The sequence below is a fragment of the Rhinolophus sinicus genome, linkage group LG03 (assembly GCF_036562045.2).
Source record: "Rhinolophus sinicus isolate RSC01 linkage group LG03, ASM3656204v1, whole genome shotgun sequence".
In the NCBI taxonomy this organism is placed as follows: domain Eukaryota; kingdom Metazoa; phylum Chordata; class Mammalia; order Chiroptera; family Rhinolophidae; genus Rhinolophus; species Rhinolophus sinicus.
In genome coordinates this window covers 142,306,911-142,326,232 of record NC_133753.1, presented here as the reverse complement: position 1 = coordinate 142,326,232, position 19,322 = coordinate 142,306,911, and the positions used below count along the sequence as shown (strand labels likewise).

General features: G+C 34.4%; 1 long non-coding RNA gene across 2 annotated transcripts in view; it reads left to right on the top strand.

Annotated features, from left to right (window-relative positions):
* LOC109448666 (uncharacterized) overlaps window positions 1-19,322 on the top strand; it is a 136,019-nt gene that overhangs the window by 53,200 nt on the left and 63,497 nt on the right. Inside the window, exons 4-6 of one of the 2 annotated variants that reach the window (XR_012495055.1) lie at window positions 5,113-5,203; window positions 6,793-6,942; window positions 9,669-14,868. This is a non-coding gene — a long non-coding RNA (uncharacterized LOC109448666). Of the gene's footprint in view, window positions 1-5,112; window positions 5,204-6,792; window positions 6,943-9,668; window positions 14,869-19,322 lie in introns of those variants that run through there. The other variant, XR_012495056.1, reaches the window with a different exon arrangement.

The window sequence follows — 19,322 nt, the reverse complement described above, 5'->3', positions numbered from 1 at the left end:
AAAGGCCATATATGACAAGCCCTCAGCTAATCTCATAATTAATGGTGAAAAACTGAAGCCCTTTGCTCTACGTTCAGGAACATGACAGGGCTGTCCCCTATCACCTCTGCTTTTCAACATAGTGTTGGAAGTCCTTGCCAGAGCAATCAGGCAAGAGAAAGAAATAAAAGGCATCCAAATTGGGAATGAAGAAGTTAAATTATCACTCTTTGCAGATGACATGATGCTATATATAGAAAACCCTAAAGACTCCACCAAAAAGCTATTAGAAACAATCAATGAATACAGTAAAGTTGCTGGCTACAAAATCAATGTACAAAAGTCCATTGCATTCCTATATACTAACAATGAAATCTCAGAAAAAGAAATACAAAAAACAATTCCTTTTGCAATTGCAGCAAAAAGAATAAAATACCTAGGAATAAACTTAACCAAGGATGTGAAAGACCTATATGCTGAAAACTATAAGACATTTTTGAAAGAAATTGAAGAAGACACAAAGAAATGGAAAGACATTCCATGCTCATGGATTGGAAGAATCAACATAGTTAAAATGGCCATATTACCCAAAGCAATATACAGATTTAATGCAATCCCCATCAAAATCCCAATGGCACTTTTTAAAGAAATAGAACAGAAAATCATCAGATTTGTATGGAAACACAAAAGACCCCAAATAGCCAAAGCAATCCTAAGAAAAAGAACAATAGTGGAGGTATCACACTCCCTGACTTTAGCTTGTACTACAGGGCTACAATAATCAAAACAACATGGTATTGGCAGAAACACATACACATAGATCAATCGAATAGAACTGAGAATCCAGAAATAAAGCCACATAAATATGGACAGATAATTTTTGACGAAGAAGCTAAAAGCATACAATGGAGGAAAGACAGCCTCTTTAATAAATGGTGCTGGGAGAATTGGATAGCCATGTGCAAAAGAATGAAACTGGACTGCTATCTGTAACCATAAACCAAAATTAATTCAAAATGGATCAAAGACTTACGACCTGACACAATAAGCTTCATAGAAGAAAGCAAAGTACTAAACTTATGAACCTTGGATTCAAAGAGCATTTTATGAGTTTGACTCCAAAGGCAATGGAAGTAAAAGCTAAAATAAACAAATGGGACTATATGAAACTTAAAAGCTTCTGCATAGCAAAAGAAACCATTCACAAAATAAAGAGGCAACCAACTGAATGGGACAAGGTTTTTGCAAACAGTGCCTCCGATGAGGGGCTAATATCCAAAATATACAAGGAACTCATGAAACTCAACAACAAAAAAACAAACAACCCAATTGAAAAATGGGCAGAGGACCTGAAGAGACATTTCTCCAAAGAGGACATACAAATGGCAAATAGACATATGAAAAAATGCTCAACATCACTAATCATCAGAGAAATGCAAATCAAAACCACAATGAGATATCACCTCACCCCAGTCAGAATGGCTATCATCAACAAGACAAATAGTAACAAGTGTTGGAGAGGCTGTGGAGAAAAAGGAACCCTCATACACTGTTGGTGGGAATGCAGACTGGTGCAGCCGTTATGGAAGGCAGTGTGGAGGTTCCTCAAAAAATTACGAATAGAATTACCATATGACCCAGCAATCCCTCTCCTGGGTATCTACCCAAAAAATCTGAAAACATTTATACATAAAGACACGTGTGCTCCAATGTTCATTGCAGCTTTGTTTATGGTGGCCAAGACATGGAAACAACCAAAATGTCCTTCGATAGATGAATGGATAAAGAAGTTGTGGTATATATACACAATGAAATACTATTCGGTGGTAAGAAAAGATGATATAGGAACAGTTGTGACAACATGGATGGATCTTGAGAGTATAATGCTAAGCGAAATAAGTCAGACAGAAAGAGCAGAGAACCATATGATTTCACTGATATGTGGTATATAAACCAAAAACAACAGAAGAACAAGACAAACAAATGAGAAACAAAAACTCATAGACACAGACAATAGTTTAGTGGTTACCAGAGGGTAAGGGGGTTGGGGTTGGGAGATGAGGGTAAAGGGGATCAAATATATGGTGATGGAAGGAGAACTGACTCTGGGTGGTGAACACACAATGGGATTTATAGATGATGTAATACAGAATTGTACACCTGAAATCTATGTAATTTTACTAACAATTGTCACCCCAATAAATTAGAAAAAAAAAAGAAAACAATGGAGGCCTATGCAAGCATTCTGCAGTGTCAAATTCAAACGTCAGTTTTATGATGTAAATGAATAGCACAGTTTCAAAGAACGTTCACCACAAGAAATTTTAGAAAGCTTTCCCTTGTATATCCAAAAATCCAGGAAAATTTAGATTCTGTGAATCAGGAACTGAAATATGAGACAACAGACTTGGGATAAAAGGGAGTTGGCCAGGAATCAAGTGAACTGGGTTATATCAAGAAAGATGAGCATGAAACAAACAAACAAAATGCGTCTGCAGAATTGAAAACTCTGTCATAAGTAATAAGTTACAGATATAGAATAAATGTTTTATTGATAATAAAGATACAGTATAAAAGAAAAAATAATTAAAATTATGAAAAAGATCATAGACACCAAAGACAGAGAACAGAAATCCAAGAAATGAAAAAAAGAGAACAAATGAAAATAAAGGGAAACTTAAGATCAAACAGAAGAAAATTTCTGGTCTGAAGAAAGACTGGTATATATAGATTGAACAGGTTCATCTTGTAGGTACTATTAAATAGTAGAGACTACTATTTAAATATGCTCCCATTTCTTAGGGAGTTTGAAGCAAAAGGAAAGATCCAAGAGGCATCGGGAAAAAAACAGATTTTCTATCCTAGAATAAGAATTGGGCCTTATATGTTTTATAATTTAAAAAATAAATAAATAAACATAATAAACTAGAGCAACATCTACAGTTTGAGGGGAAAAAAGATTGAGACTCAAGATTTCCATGCAAAAATAAATTAATAATTTATGTGTAAAGGCAGCAGAAATGAGTCTCAGTTATAGCAGCACGTAGAACATATGCCACTCATCTATTCTCCTCAAACAAACTGTAAAGACATATTTCAGCTAAATGAGAGACAAAGCAAATATAAAACTTAATCATGGCCTTAAAAGGATTAATTGTAAACATCAAAGACAATAAAATATAGAATTAAATTTATAAAAACATTTTTAGAATGACTTCAAAACAAAAGGCAAGATCACTTTTAAAAATAATGACATACAGTATAAAAACATTTAACAATCTGTATGTTGGGTGGATGAAGATAGTACTTTCTTTGTATTACATATTTTATTTCATTCAGTATATTAATCATTTAGGAAATGGATTTATTATTTAATATGAATGTTATTTAATATTATTTGATCATTAGTACAATGATAAAAATGGATACCATCAAAATCACTAGGCTAGGGAAATTTTAGTTTTCATAATGCAAAACTTGAAATCAATAGAAAGGTCAAAGAAGCAAAAACACAAAATCAAAATGACACATGCTAACCTGTGCAATGACGTCAGCTATGACAATAACTATCAATGGATTAAAAATTTCAATTAAAATACCTAAATGTTCTCTAACTGAGTCAAAATACAAAGTCAGCTATATGCTCTTTATAAAGAGTCATACTGCCAAATAAAATAAGGATATTTTAAGGTAAGATAATTAAACTGTTCTGACAAAGTGAACAAAAAGAAAAGGACAGAAGGAAAATAAAAAGCAGATATATTACTAATGCTGGTCAGAGTAGAATCCAAGGTAAGGAAAAGAGCACTAAACAGGACAAAGGTGATGATTATTTTATTTTTATAAAAGATAACCTTTTCTTCAAATATATGGTGATGGAAGGAGAACTGACTCTGGTGATGAACACATAACACAATACATAGGTAATGTGCTATAGAATTGTACACTTGAACCCTATGTAGCTTCGTTGACCATTGTCACCCCAATAAATTTTAATTAAAAAAAAGATAGCTATAAGTGAATATAAGTGATTATGCATATAACATATCACCAAAATGTATAGAATAAAACTATAAAACTAACAGACAGTAACAATTCTATTAGTACTTGACATGGTAAAATATTAATAAGTCTATATGATATCTGAATGGTATAAGTTTTAAAGTTTAATTGTTACATATGTATATGTTTAACTTTGTACCCCATAAACAGAGGATAAATTATCTTTTAAGAATCCATGGAACTTTGAACAAGTTGATCATAAATTAGACCACAAAGAAAACAATGATAATTTTAAAAAGTGAAAATTATACAGACCTCATTATTATAAAGCAATAAAATTTTAAATTAGTAACAAAAGCTTAAACAAATACTTGAACATATGAAATCTTGTAAGTAATTATTAGATTAAAAGAATATCAAAAGTAGAATTATAAAACATTTTAAAGGTAAATATAAATATGCTGTTCTTTGAAGTTTTCTATAGGTTTGCAGATATGCATAATAAAGTTTGGAAAACTACAGTGTGAGAACCACATAAATTTGAGTACTGTTGTCCTGCTATCTTTGCTCTGCACTGGTGAAGGAACAAAGTTTCATGGACAACTTTGGCATTAGTCATGAGGAAAACAACTTTCGTGATGTACCTGGAGAAATTGTGTTCTTTGAAATAGTTAGGAAGATCACCCCTGACAGCACCTTGATTTTTTTTTTTTAACTAATTTATGCTCACAAAGTATGGCCTTCAGGAGCATGTGGCCATTCAAACCACTTAATACAACTTTAATTCCATCACCACAATAGAGTTGTTCACGTGGGTATGAAGTCTGGTGCTATAATCCTCTCATGAGATAGCGTGCTTTTGTAAGCTAGAAGTCAACATTAAAAAGGCTCATGGAGTTAATTTAGCTTCTGCACGATTCATCACTCAGCATGTCATTGCCGACTATACTGTCAAAGAGGAGGGGTAAAGTAGGAAGAAAATTGCCAGAGCTCTCCTTTTTGACAGAATAAAAATCTTAAATTTTAGGATTATCCTGCTCAGAAGAACATGTACCCTTTGTTGGGAATTCAGGTTTTAAATGGTGAATTAAAAATATCTGGACAACTTGACTTTTTTTTTTTTTTTTTTAGATGTGAGAATAAATGGTGAAACTACATGAGGCTATTAAGAGACCAGCATTCTCCAAATGAAAAGGGCACATTGTGACCAGCAGTGATTCAGGTAAATAAATGTTTTTCGGTTGGACTTCCGGTCTCATATCTGTTCCTTTAATTGCTCAGTGTTAAACTGCAGTTCCCAAACCTTTGATAAATGTTGCCTTCTTCTTCCCAAATTTCTGTAGCAGTTACCACTTAATTTCCTTTCCTCACCTTGCTTTTCTTTTCCTTCCTGTTTTAATCAAGTAACCTCATTATGCAAATAGCAAATTAACAGTTTTTATGTGGTTGAATGAAAGTTCAAGAATATCTTTTGAGAATACAGAAATATCATCTTAAATATTGCAACCAAAAATTGTGTTTCAAAGACTATATGATTTTTAAAACTTTAGGAGAGTTTAGGAGACCCATTCAGCATTCACTATCCTTTGCTTTCCCTAATAACATCAAAATAATGAAAGTTAATCATGGACATGTTAAGTTTCTCGCTTTAAAGAGTTGTTGTTTTTTTTTGGTTTCTGTCATTTATGATAAATGTCTAAATTCAATGGTTGAGGTCACAGGGCTAATGAATCATATCCATAGAAATGTTTTCCCTCTGGTGAAGTTCAATACACTGTTGAATTACTATTGCTTTTAATAATTAACATTTTTTTTATCCTAACAATTAGAATAATTTGAGAATAGAATAGTTATCTATACAGAAGTCCCCCATTATCTGTGGCTTTGTTTTCTGCAGTTTAAGTTACCTGCAGTCAACCTTGGTCCAAAAATATTAAATGGAAAATTCCAGAAATAAACAATTCATAAGAATTAAATGGCATGCCATTCTGAATAGCATGATGAATGAAATCTTGCACTGTCCTGCTCTGTCCTTCCGGGGACATGAATCATCCTTCGGTCTGGTGTATCCACACTGGATTTACTCCCTGCCTGATGGTCACTTAGTAGCCATGTCAGTTATCAAATCAGTTATTAGAGAGAGAGTGAGAGAGAGATACTACATTCACATAACTTTTATTACAGTAGATTGTTATAATTATTCTATTTTATTACTGTTGTTAATCTCTTATGATGTAAGGCTATGATGAACCTTACACATAAAAACTTCATTATATCAGTCTCTCTGTTTCATTACCTTAGTCACTGCAACTGGGGTTGACTACTAGTTTAAACAATCCATTCATTTGTTTTGAACACCTCTTTCTCGAGTTAACCGAGATTAGTGATTAGCAGCGGCTTAGTTTTTGCTAATTGCATTTTATTCCTCTGTGCCTTGCATTGATCACCAAATTTTATACGTAAGCTAAATCTTTATCTATATCCTTAGGAAAGTAAGAAAAAAAGAGCCCACAGAATATTGATAAAATAGACTCATACCAAGACATATCATTGTGAAATTTTAGTACACTGGGTGTTCTAGAAAGAAAAAAAAGAACTCACATAAGAAAAATCAAAATTGTACCATACTTCTCTCTGAAATAAAGGAAGTTCAAGATCAGTAGACATACACCTTCAAAATTTCTGAAGGAAAATTATTTCCAAACTAACATTCCAAACCAAGTCAAATGTTAATCAACTTTTACGGTAGAATAAGTGAATTTCAGGCAGACAAGTTCTAAAAAATATATTTTCTTTGTTCCCTTCTCCCAGGAAGTGACTGGAGGCTGAGTTCTACCAAAATGAGGGAGCAAATGAAGAAAGAAAAACTGGCAAACCAAAACCAGTATTTCTAACCAAATAGAGAGATGAAGGTAGTAACCATGATGTTCATGAAGGGAGATCTCAGGATGGAAGATTCAGGTATGTAATAGGACAACCCATCCATACTGGAGCATGGCAGAGGGTCTCTGAGAAATTCCATTAGGAAAATGAAATTAATAGGATACCTAATACATTTAAACATTTTGAGAAAAGATTTAGAGAAACTGTGAGAAGTTTGAACGGAATCATTGATAAATATATGGAAAATTAAGCAAATAAGAAAATTATTAGTTCTAGACAAATAGAAGTTAACAGTAAAGGAGGAGTAATCATGATTTCCTTCCTGGCCCAACTGGGAATAGAGCTTGAATTATATTAGTATAGCCACCCCAGCTCTCTTTTAGTTACTCTTTCCCTAGTATGTTTGTTTTCTATCATTTCTATCTTTGTGAAGTGTGTCTCTTTATACAGCATATGGTTAGATTACGGTTTTTCAAAAACCCATTTTGTCAATCCTTGCCTTTTGATTAGAGTATTTAATCCATTTACATTTAATGTAATTACTGATAAGGTAGGATTTATGTCTGCCACTTTGATATGTGTTTTTTATGTCGTTTTGTTCCTCTATTCCTCCACTATTGACTTTTTTATATGTTAAATAGATATTTTCTTGTATATCATTTTGATTTACTTGTCATTTCTTTTATTATTATATTTAATTATTTTATTAGTGGTTGCCCTCAGAATTAAACTTAGCATCTTAATTTAAACAATGTAATTTGGATTAATACAAATTTAACTTTAATAGTACAAAAAACATTGCTCCAGTATAGCCATGTTCCATCTCCCCCCTTTGTGCTATTATTGTTATATAAATATTTATACATTATAAGCCCATCAACAGTTTTATAATTATTGCTTTACAAAGTTGTCTTTTAAATCAGACAGGAGAAGAAACAAAAATACACTTATGCTGTCTTTCATATTTGTTTATATAATTACCTTTATTTGTGTTCTTTATTTCTTTGTGTGGATTGACTTACTATCTAGTGTCTGGTATATATTAATTTGAATTTATCATACTTAGAGTTTGTTGAGCCTCTTGGATGTATAGATTAACATTTTTCATCACACTGAAGATGTCTCTGGTCATTACTTCTTCAAACATTCCTTCTGTCTCTTCATCTTCTTCTCCTTCCAGAGCTCCCATTATGCACATATTAGATGCTTGATGGTAAACCATAGGGTCTCTTAGGCTCAATTAATATTTCTTCCTTCTTTTTTCTTTTTTATCCTTCAGACTGAATATCCTCAATTGATTTATCCACAAGTTCATTGATTCTTTATTCTGCAAACTCAAATCTGCTGTGGAGCCCCTCTAGTGAATTTTTTGTTCCAGCTATTATACTTAACACTAAAATTTCTATTTAGATCTTTTATAATTTCTATCTCTTCATTGATATTCTCTATGTGGTGAGACATCATTCTCAGACTTTTAAAATATTCTTTAGATATGGTTTTCTTTACCTCTTTAAACATATTTATAATAGGTGATTTAAAGTCTTTATTAGTAGTCCCACGTCTGGGCTTCCTCAAGGACAGATTCTATTAACTGCTATTTTTCCCTTGTGTGTGGGCCATACTCTGTGGGGTTTTTGTGTGTGTGGGTTTTTTTTGTTTGTTTGTTTTTGGTGTTTGTTTTTTTTTGAATGTCTCATAACTTTCATTGAAATGTTAACATTTTAAAAGATATATAGTAGCGATTCTGGAAATCAGGTACCTATCCCTTCCAGGGCTTATTATTTTGCTGGGGTTTTGTTGTTGTTGTTGTTGTTTTGTTGCTGTTGTTATTTAGTGACTTTTCTGAACTAATTCTGTCAAGTCTGTATGCCCTGTTGTGTTGATATCTCTCCTTGGTTACTGTTGTAGTCAGCTAATTATTGGACAGATTTTCTTAAATGCCTTACCCCAATAAGTCTTCCACCATTTGCCTAAGATCTCTATGTGCATATTGGGTCTCTGACACTTTACCACCCTGCCTTTGACTTCATTTCCTGATTGCACAGGATCCCATGGTCAGGCAGAGGTGAGAGATAAGGGTATTCTGTTTTTTTTCTGGACATGTACATAGTCTGCATATGTACATGGCCTTCCAATTCACCAGTAATCTGCTTGATGCTACTGATGACTCTACTGATGACACCAAATGTATTCTCATAGGCCACAGAGAGGAGAGAAAGTTTTAAAGATTGTAGTAGGAAGGAGGCTTGTTGAGCTCCATGGCAAGAATCGTGTCATTATGGTATTCTGCCTACTCTGCTGGTGAGGCTGATGCAGTGTCTGCTCCTGGTTTCTTGCCTCATGCTTTGGTGAAGAACCCTCCCACCTCCTTCCCCTGGGCTCATCTCTTTTGCCAATGATGTTCATGAGGCCACTGGATCTACTCAGCACCCATGCACCCTCTGAAGCTTAATGTGGGAAGGGTGCAGCTTGCTGGGGGGCAGATGGGGGGAGCCATGACTATAAACCCGCTCACTGGCTGACTGTGTGTGCTGAGGCTTAAACCTTGAATGTCACCACTGCATTCCTAGCATTTGGCTTCCCCAGCAGCCGCTTGGACAGGCTAGATGGCTGTCCAATCTGTAAATACCGAGGAGTTGATACTCGGTAGAGTAAATTTTGACCTAAGAGAACCAAGAACTGTTAGATAACTTTTTCTCATTTCCTATGAGCTTTCTGAAGACATTCCATAAGAGCAAGAAATGATCCTAAGCAAGGAGATTGTGGTTTACCTAACATACCTTTACAACTATTTTTCTTTCCAGACTGGATGCATACATAATGTTGATAATAGAATTTTAATCGTAAAGAAAAAAAAGGATGGAAAGGAGATAAAAAAAAAGTACTAGAGAATGCACTGCATCTAAATGAGAAAGTAAACCAAGAAAGAAGATATTTGATCCAAAAAACATAGAGTTCATCAAAAGGGGATAAAAAGAAGTTTTGGAATGATAGCTGAGGCACGGATTTAGAGTAAAACAAGGAAATGGAGGTCTGCAGGAGGGGTGTGCCAGGACAAATGAAACTGGTCGGTTTTCTGATGTATGTTATTCTGGAAAACAATTTCAAGAGGATTTAACCATGTAGCTTTTGGAGTATTTGGGAAGAATAGGCGATATGTACACAGGGAACCAAGGAAATTTTTAAAAAGAAGCAATGATTAATTTCACAAGAAAGAAAGAGTGCATCATAAAGGAAAAGGAATCAGAACACAATTTAGCTCAACAGTGGACAAGATTACATAATTATAGCAATGTGAACACTGAATATGGATAAAGTTGTGACATAAATATAATGGGAAGAAGGGACACGGTGGAAGAGAGCTAAATACTTATCTGTCATCACAGAAAGTCAGTGGATAATGTCCAAAATGGATAGGTGAAGAAAGTTTCACAAAAGCATGTTATTTAGAAATATAGTAAAGCCATGAAAAACAATTAAATGAATTGAAAATGGTTGTCACTGGGACAGGGTAATGGCAGGAATTACTATTTTTTTTCCTTTGAGTCATATAATGTATTTATGCCATTTACTTAAAAAAATAGACTCTATTTTTAGAACAGTTTAGATTTACAGAAAACTTGAGAAGATAATCATAGAGTTCTCATGTAGTCCACACCCAGTTTCCCCTGCTATTAATATCTTACTTTAGTATAGTACATTGTTTATAATTAATGAACAAAAATCAGTATATTGTTATTAATAAAAGTTCATCATTTATTTAGATTTTTTCAATTTTCACATAATGTTCTTTTTCTATTCCAGGATCCCATCTACATTATATTTAGTTGTCATGTCTCCTTAGGCTCTCACGGTTGGAACTTGCTCAGACTTTTTTGTTTTTAATAATCTTGAGCGTTGTGAGGAACACTGGTTAAGTATTTTGTAGGTACCGCTCTATTGGAATTTGTCTGATGTTTCTCTCATGATTATTTTGGGTTTATAGGCTTTGGGAAAGGCCTCAGAGGTAAACTGCCATTTTCATCGTATCATATCACATCATATCATATCAACAAGACTTATCACCATTGATGTTGGACTTGATCATCTGGGTGATCTTGAGGTAGTGATTCTCACGTTTCTCCACTGCAAAGTTACATTCCCCCTCTCCCTTCCATATTGTACTCTCCAATGACTTTTTAAACTACGTATGTACATATTTATTACTTTGATTTAATTTAAAATTAATTAAAATATTTGGATGCTTTCTAGATATTTCATTTCTGAACTAAGTGGTACATTCACAGCAGTTCATTAATTATAAACAATGTGGGCAGTAGCGTGTAAAAGTGCAAGACAAGTAGCCAACAAAGAGCCGTAGTGAGCATGGAGAGGTCTTTACACAAGGAGAAGCAGAGCAGCCTGTATGAGGCTGTATGAGGCATGCCAGTATGAGCTGGAGCAAAACCATCATCAGGGTCAGGAATAGTTATGGATTGGAGGTACATGGATGGGTTAGAAATTGATGGGTATTGTCTCAGGGCCCAGACAATGACAATTGAGACAGACTAAGTTGCCACAAAGTACTGAGGTGGATCAAACAGGTTCCCAGGCAAATGGTTTGAGTATTCGAAAGTCCTGGATCTAACTAAGATTAATAATGGATCAGAAAATTAGGTAAGGAATCTGAACAACAGGAACAGAGCAGCCTTGAGAAAAACAAGTGTACAAAACAAAATTTGGCATTTTAAAGACATTTTGACTCAGGTCAGGGTCTATTTCTGAAAATATGAACCAGACTCCTTTATTATCTACCTTGAGGCTTTCAGCTTAAGGCTAGGTTGGCTATCTTGACTGAAGTGGGGAATGAGGAAGCAGCACTTCTGGTGTAATACAAATCGTATCTTGGTGATATATGTCATAAAGTTTCAGTAAAATGGCACAGTTAACATTTTATGTGTCTGTCAAATTGAAGCTGGTATTCCTTCCATCTCCAAAAGTATATGTCACTATTTTGAACCAGAAGAAATAAAAAAAGAAAAAAAAATCCCAAACATTTTCTTCTGGGATATTTTTCTAGAACTGATGGCCTCTATAACAATAATCAAAATTGCTTTCCCACATAGTTTAATAAGGGACAGTGGAGCGTGCAAAATTTGTCTAACCTAAGTCACCGTTTTGGGCATGAATGTTATTCATATGCAGAAGTAGAGGGAAAATCTCCAATGTGACTGCCCCTACCTCACCCCCTACTTCATTCATCCATGGAAGTTGCTGGTTAGAAACAGGTTTCTCAGACCAGTAGTCCATCTTCACGGGGAAAAAAACGATGGTTGTTAATTTAATTAAGTAATTAAATAAAGTCTTAATTGCACCTCTAAAATGTTTTGAAACTCTGTAAGAGGCCTAGAGTACAAGGTAAACAGGACACAGAGACTGTCCTCAAGAAGCTCGTTCTAGTAAGCTAATTCCTTACTTTAGTAAGGAATCAAGGCAAGAATACAGTTCTGTTCCCCAGTGTGATTAGTGCTGTGCTTAGCATAACCACATGATGTCACAGAATCACTCTGAGGAGTATCTAACCCCATCTTGGGGGTAGAAAAGCTTGTTGGAGTAAAGATTTTCTTCAAAAGTGTTATTGCAATCAGGGGAAGGGGACTGTTGCAACAGGGAAAATGCTCACACCGTAAGATTTGCAAACATCTGAAAGGTCATGCAAAAAGGAGTTTTCTTTTCATAGGGAGGGAGGAAAAGTCTAGAAGTAATAAGGTATGGGGGAGTGGGATGAGCAGGTGGCGTGATCCAACAGTTAATGAAGGAAGGTCTTTTCTTGAGGTCAGCTAATCATCTGGAGAGACTGTTAAGGAGGAACTGTTCTGCTCCAAAGCCCAAGGTGGAGCAAAAGTCAGGCGCCTCGGGAAGGGGGAGAAGCCTGACTAAAGTTTGGTCAAGTCAAGCATTTGGTTCAGATTGGTCAATGGGGACAAACAGTTCAGCTAATCATTTATGAGGCAAAGACGGGAATGGGAGACTCTGTGTCTGTCCTTGTCAGAGGTAACCAAGGAGGGCATCAGTGAGTCTTATCTAAGAAGAGGAAGACTGGTGCTTGGCTATAAGCCTTTTCCTGGAGCACAGGGCCCAGGTAAAATTAATCATTATCAACATCTAAACTGATACTATTAAGCAAATTAAGGGGACATTTAAAATGGGGAGGTGAAGGGGTTAGACAGCCATGAGGCAGGATAAACATGGTATTTTAAAGCAACATGAGAAATTGGTGCAGTTGATCTTAGAAGGAGATTGTTAGAAGGCTACTGCAGCAATTCAGAAAGAAATGTTCACTTGAAATAAAGAGTTATAGTCAAATGCCCAGATATATCTTGTCCTGTGGGATGGAGTAAAGGGAAATCTAGGCAATGTGAGCTATAAAACTACTGAAGAGATTTACTAAGGAAGACAGTGTCCCTCAGTTGAAAAGAAAGGTCAAAGGAGAAATCAGATCAAGAGGGTGGACAATCAGATTGATCTGAGATAAGATATCAGACCTTTATATCCAGAAGGCCAAGAGCATAACTACATAAAATAGACCTGTTTTCTGGGTAATGATTTTTTGGCAAAGTACAGGAAAGTACAGATTTTTTTTCCAAAGTACAGGAAACAAAATAAAAAATAGACAAATAATTAAAAGACTCTACACAGAAAAGAAACAATCAACAGAGGAATGGGCAACCAACAAAACGGGAGAAAATATTTGCAAACCATGTATCTGATAAGGGATTAATATCCAAAATATATAAGGAACTCTAACAACTCAATAGCAATAAAACTAACAACCTGATTTAAAAATGGGCAAAGAACGTGAACATTTCTCAAAAGAAGATACACAAAAATTGCTGAACATCACTAATCATCAGGTAAATGCAAATGAAAATCAAGATGAGATATCACCTCACACTCATTGAAATGGCTACTATCAAAATGACAAAGAAAAAATGTTGGTGATGATGTAAAGAAAAGGAAATCCTTGTATAATATTAGTGGTCTGTAAATTAGTACAGACATTATGGAAAATAGTATAAAGGTTCTTCATGAAATTAAAAATAGAACTACCATATGATCTAGCAATCCCACTTCTGGGTATATATCCAAAGGAAATGAAATCAGTATCTACATGAGATCTGCATTCCATGTTCATTGTAACATTATTCACGACAGCCATTACATGGAAACAACCTCAGTGTTCGTCCACAGATGAATGGATAAAGAAGATGTGGCATATACATGCAATGGAATATTATTCGACCTTAAAAAATAATTAAATCCTGTCATTTGTGACCGTATGGATGAAAATGGAGGACATTCTGATAGATGAAATAAGCCAGAAACAGAAACACAAATACTGCCTGATCTCATGGATATATGTGGAATCTAATAAAGTTGAACTCACAGTACTACAGACTACAGTGATGGTTGCCAGGGGCTGGGGAGTGGGGTAAATGGGAAATGTTAGTCAAAAGATACCAAGTTTCAGTTATGCAGGATGAGTAAGTTCTGGAGATCTAATGTACAACATGGTGACTATTGTTAATAATACTATATTGTATATTTGAAATTTCCTGAGATCTTAAATGTTCTCACCACACACACGTAAAAAAAGATAACTATGTAAAGTAATGGATATGTTAATTAGCTTGATTGTGGTAATCATTTCACAATGTGCACATGTATCAAAACATCATGTTATACACTATAAATATATACTTTTTATTTGTCAATTATACCTCAATAAAGATGGAAAATAAATTTTAAAAAGACCTACTTTAAGCCAATTGGATAACTATGAACCCACTGTAATGTCATACTTCACTACCATGTTCATATTCAGTTTTAATAGTTTGGATTTAAGCAATAAATTCATGTGACTAGTCGTAACTGAGACTTAACCAAGTATATCCAGTGCTAATCCAGAGCCTTAAGTATATCACTCATGCTAGAGATCAAATGTCTCAAAAGTATACTATTTCCATTCCCATCCCCAGACATGGTCTCCAGAGACATTTCCCTAAATATTGCACCCAAGAAATGAACCTCCTTCTTCCTAAAAGTACCACAAAATCAATACCACGTTTCTTCCAAACAACAAATAAAATGGATTATTTGCCAATATCTGCTTAACATAGTTAATGTCAACAACTATTAATAACAAGCCAGTAGAGTTTTTTGGGTTTGGGGGTTTGTTTGCTTTACTATTTGTATTGATGAAATTAACTGGGAAACTATCACCTCTCTTATTGGATAGATTTTGCAAATGCTGCAGTCTCTAATATTCATCTTTCTTAATAGACTTTCTTCCATCAATCCATCTAGCAATTACTGAGTAAATGTGATATGCCAGGAAACATGCTGGGTTCCAGGAATACAAAAATAAATAGGGCAAGGCTCTATACTCAAGGATTTCATGGTAATAAAAAAAGATAATCATCCATATATTTACAATATATTGTATATGTTTCATGTACTAATTTACATACTATGAAGTGAGTTCTTTCAGTCTCTAAAATTTCATTCCACCCTGGCTTGTTGTATGGCTGGGGAGTTAAGGATATTCTTTACATTTTTAAAGAGTTGTGAAAAAACCACAACAAAGAAAAAAGACATACCTTATGTGCCTGCAGAGGCTAAAATATTTACTATTCAGCTCTTACAAAAAAAAAAAAAAATTTTGCTGACCTGTACTCTAGTGTAGTGATTCTTAAATGAGGGTGTTCCTGAAAATCACTTGTGAACTTTGTTATTTTAAATACACATATAGGATGGGATCCTGGCATTGCTATTTTTACCAGAATTGGGTGATTCTCTTGTATATGGTAGTTGAGAAGCTTTGCTCTACGCACTTTCCCTAAGACAGTTCCCAGAACACTTACCTGGGTTTGCCGACACTCTTAGCAAGGACTTTCTTCATTAACACAGCTTACCCTATATGTTATAGAATATTCCTTTCACTTTATTTCACATACCTTGCTAGGATAGTCCCCTGCCTCTTATATACTAACATTTTAAACTAATATACCTCTTTGAAAGGCAGAAAACACATTCACATCTATTATATAATTGGATCCTGTAATAATATGACCTAGAATTACTACTTTATAGATAAAGAAACTAAGGTTTGAAGAAGTCAAATACTCAAGGTCATACAGGCTTCTGATTCCTACTTCATTGTTCTTTTTCAATACTGTCTCCTACTTACTTTTTCTGATTCTCCATTGAAATAGACTGTGCAGTCTATTCTTACTACCCACTAGCAAAATTTCATTACATTCCATAAATCTGTTAGCTAAAGAATGTAATTCCTGTTTAACTTGAGAGCCTGTATGTCTTAAGGCAGACTTGTGTTACAATAATTCCTCTAATTTGCAAGCACTTTTTCACATATATTATGTACTTGAAATAAACTAGAAGCTCACTCCTTCTTGGGTATAAATGGAGAAAAAAGTATCTCTCTAGAGCATTATTCAACATAAAGCTCATGAAATAATTTGCAGAGGCACAAGGTTCATCCTGCCTAAGCAAATTAAACAATTTTGTTAACCCTGATGTCTTTTGTTAGGAGTAAAATTTATGATAACTGTATTGGCTCTGCACTACATAGCACCCAGAAGCCTTTGTTTGCTCTCAGCTAGAGCTATTTATACCCCAAGATATTGATATTCTTGTACTTAATCAAAAGTATTCTGACTAAATATAACTACCACATTCTTTTGAATATGCAAAGCCAAAACAAAGGAAAAATAGTAAAGAATTATTTACAAACATTTTGGATATATTCTTATTTCATTCTTTCCACAAGTGTTTCTTTTTGACCAATCATACTCAGAAAATGTCAGAAGAGCTATACTCGAACACGTTCCTTATTACATTGTGTATTTGGCAGTTTCGTTGAGAAATAAACGTAGATAATATTGATGTTAGAAATGAAGGAGTACCACATATTAACCCTGCATTAACATAGCTTGGGAGGATATTTAACATTGCTACACAGGAAGTATCATGACATCCATGTTGCTGTCCAAGGTGAGGGAGGGAGTTTTAGCTATGAATAAATTTGAAAGTTCATGCCAAAGAAGCCAGTGGAAAACATAATTCTGGGACATCATTGATTGCAGAACACAAAGGCAACAAATCCAGAGGATTCTGGGTACTCTTTTAAAAAGATAGACTTCATTTTTTAGGGCAATTTTATGTTTACAGAAATACTATGCAAAAAGTATAGTCCTCCTCGCCTGCTATTGTTCCCCTACTATTATAGTGATCTCTTGCATGGTGTGGTATATTTGCTACAATGGGTGAAACAAATATTGACACATGACTATGTGGACAAGTTCAAATTATGTAAGTCGAAAGAGAAATTTTGGGGCTAATGAATAATTAATAACAGGCACTTTGAAGACAAACCATCTTCTCTTCAACTAATCATTCCTTTTCTATCACCAAAATACCAAAAACTCTTTTATGTGGTGCTTATGCCCCCAAAAGTTGGTGTTTTCCAAATTTGGGGGGTTAAGAACCCAATTTTTCGAGTTGTAAAGTCTCATAAATGAATATTATTTTAGGCAAGCTAATGGCAGACTTGGGCTCTATGTTTTGACACCCAAGTATGAAAATTACTTTCTTCATTTAATTTATACAATAGCTACTGGTCCTCTAAAGTCTGCTTGTAATTTAATTATCAGTGGTGATGCCATTTTTCTTTTGTGAATTAAGAATAAAATTGTTGAGCAAAAAGTGGATTCTTGGTGAGAAACGTAGGAAAGACCTGCAGTGTGTTTAACAACTAGACACTAACACAGTTTCAACAACAATCTCATTAGAGGATTTGATTTCTTTTGAAATACATATGAGAGCTTTGGATATGTTCTTCATATATCATTTGAGTTGGTTATTTTATTAAAAAATATTTGCAGTTCAGGGACATTTAAAATCCTTTAAAAATGGTATTTGAAAATAACAATAAGAATTTAGGTTAAATGTAGTGTACTTTCTCACTTTGGACCAACATATATCAAAGCCTTAGCTTGAATATGAGAGCGTGAAGTTGAGAGAACGGTTCTAGATTTGTACTGAATAAAATTTAAAGTCCTTTACCAGAGATCTGAACAAAACTCCTGCCTACAGTGCATGGTGGGGAAAGTAGCTTGCGTGGGGTGCAGAAACGGGATCACCGAAGGTTTTATGGGTCAGCAATGGAATTTTAAAACCACTCCACTGCTTCACAAGGAACCCATGTAAAGAACAAAGTCAGTACAGTGTGCTCTGAGGCTGGGGAGCAAGTTAACCTAATGGCAATTGCCTTCAAAAGCTGTGCAGAAGTGTTCTTGGCCATTCTCTAATGTATTCCAAGGTCAAGGCATGGCATTCTCACCTACAGATCCTCAGTTCTGGTGAAAATACAACCAAAGGACTTTGCTGACCCTGAAACTGATTTCTTTGGGGGTGGGGAGTGGAAAGCTGAGGTTTAAGCGTGAGGTTAAAGAAGCTCGAAGTCTAGATGCACCAATAAATAATGACATGGGCCTCACAAGTCAGCCATTTTGCAACAAGATGCCTTTGGTTTCTTAAGCCAGTTACCACTTCAAGCAGCCTTAGTTTATGGAATTGTGATAATCTCACTTCAAACTGACTTTTTTAAATAGTTGAAATGGAATAGTATGATTATATTCAAGTCAACTTTTTGTTTAATTATGGGGGACCTCTTTTGTTCCTAATCGGTAAATTAATAATTATAAGTGTTATAGACAAAAAGTGAATTTAAAAGGTGATTTAGAAATCATGAATAGGATTTGTATCCTACAGGTGTTCAAAATGCTTTGCTTATGATGCTCTGTAACAGTTAGTGCTTCAGTGGGTCAAGTCGAAGTATTTGAAAATTTTCAGTGATTAATAAATCAAAGCCATTAAAGATTTTGGTTGTTTTCACATATATCTTGTTTTCCGGGATTAGTATTAAGTAGAAGCAATAAGATCCCTTTTAACTTGGAGGAAAGACTGAAATTATCTGATAAGGATTGACTAACGACAAAATTTAGATACATCCAAATATGCTGAAAATAAAATAAGATTAAGAGGAGGAATTTAAAGTTCTTATAAGGATGAAAAATTTATATTTTCCTCGTAGTGATTATAAAATTATCCTCCCAGCAAAAATTTTAAAAAATACAATATCTCATAAGGTAACCATTAGTTACCGGTAAAATGAATAGCATAATCTAGTTTCTGGCAAAGGAAGCTCAAGCGGTTGATATTTTCATGAAAAAATACTCATTTCTGGATTACAATTGAGTTTGGAGAGACCTTTGAAAAAGCAAAGTGCTTTCAACCATGCCTTGGTGTGTTATTTTGATTAAAATATAACCCCTCAGGTAAAATTTAAATATATTTTTCAAACAAGTCATGTTAGTATATTTTCTAGCAAATTCAAA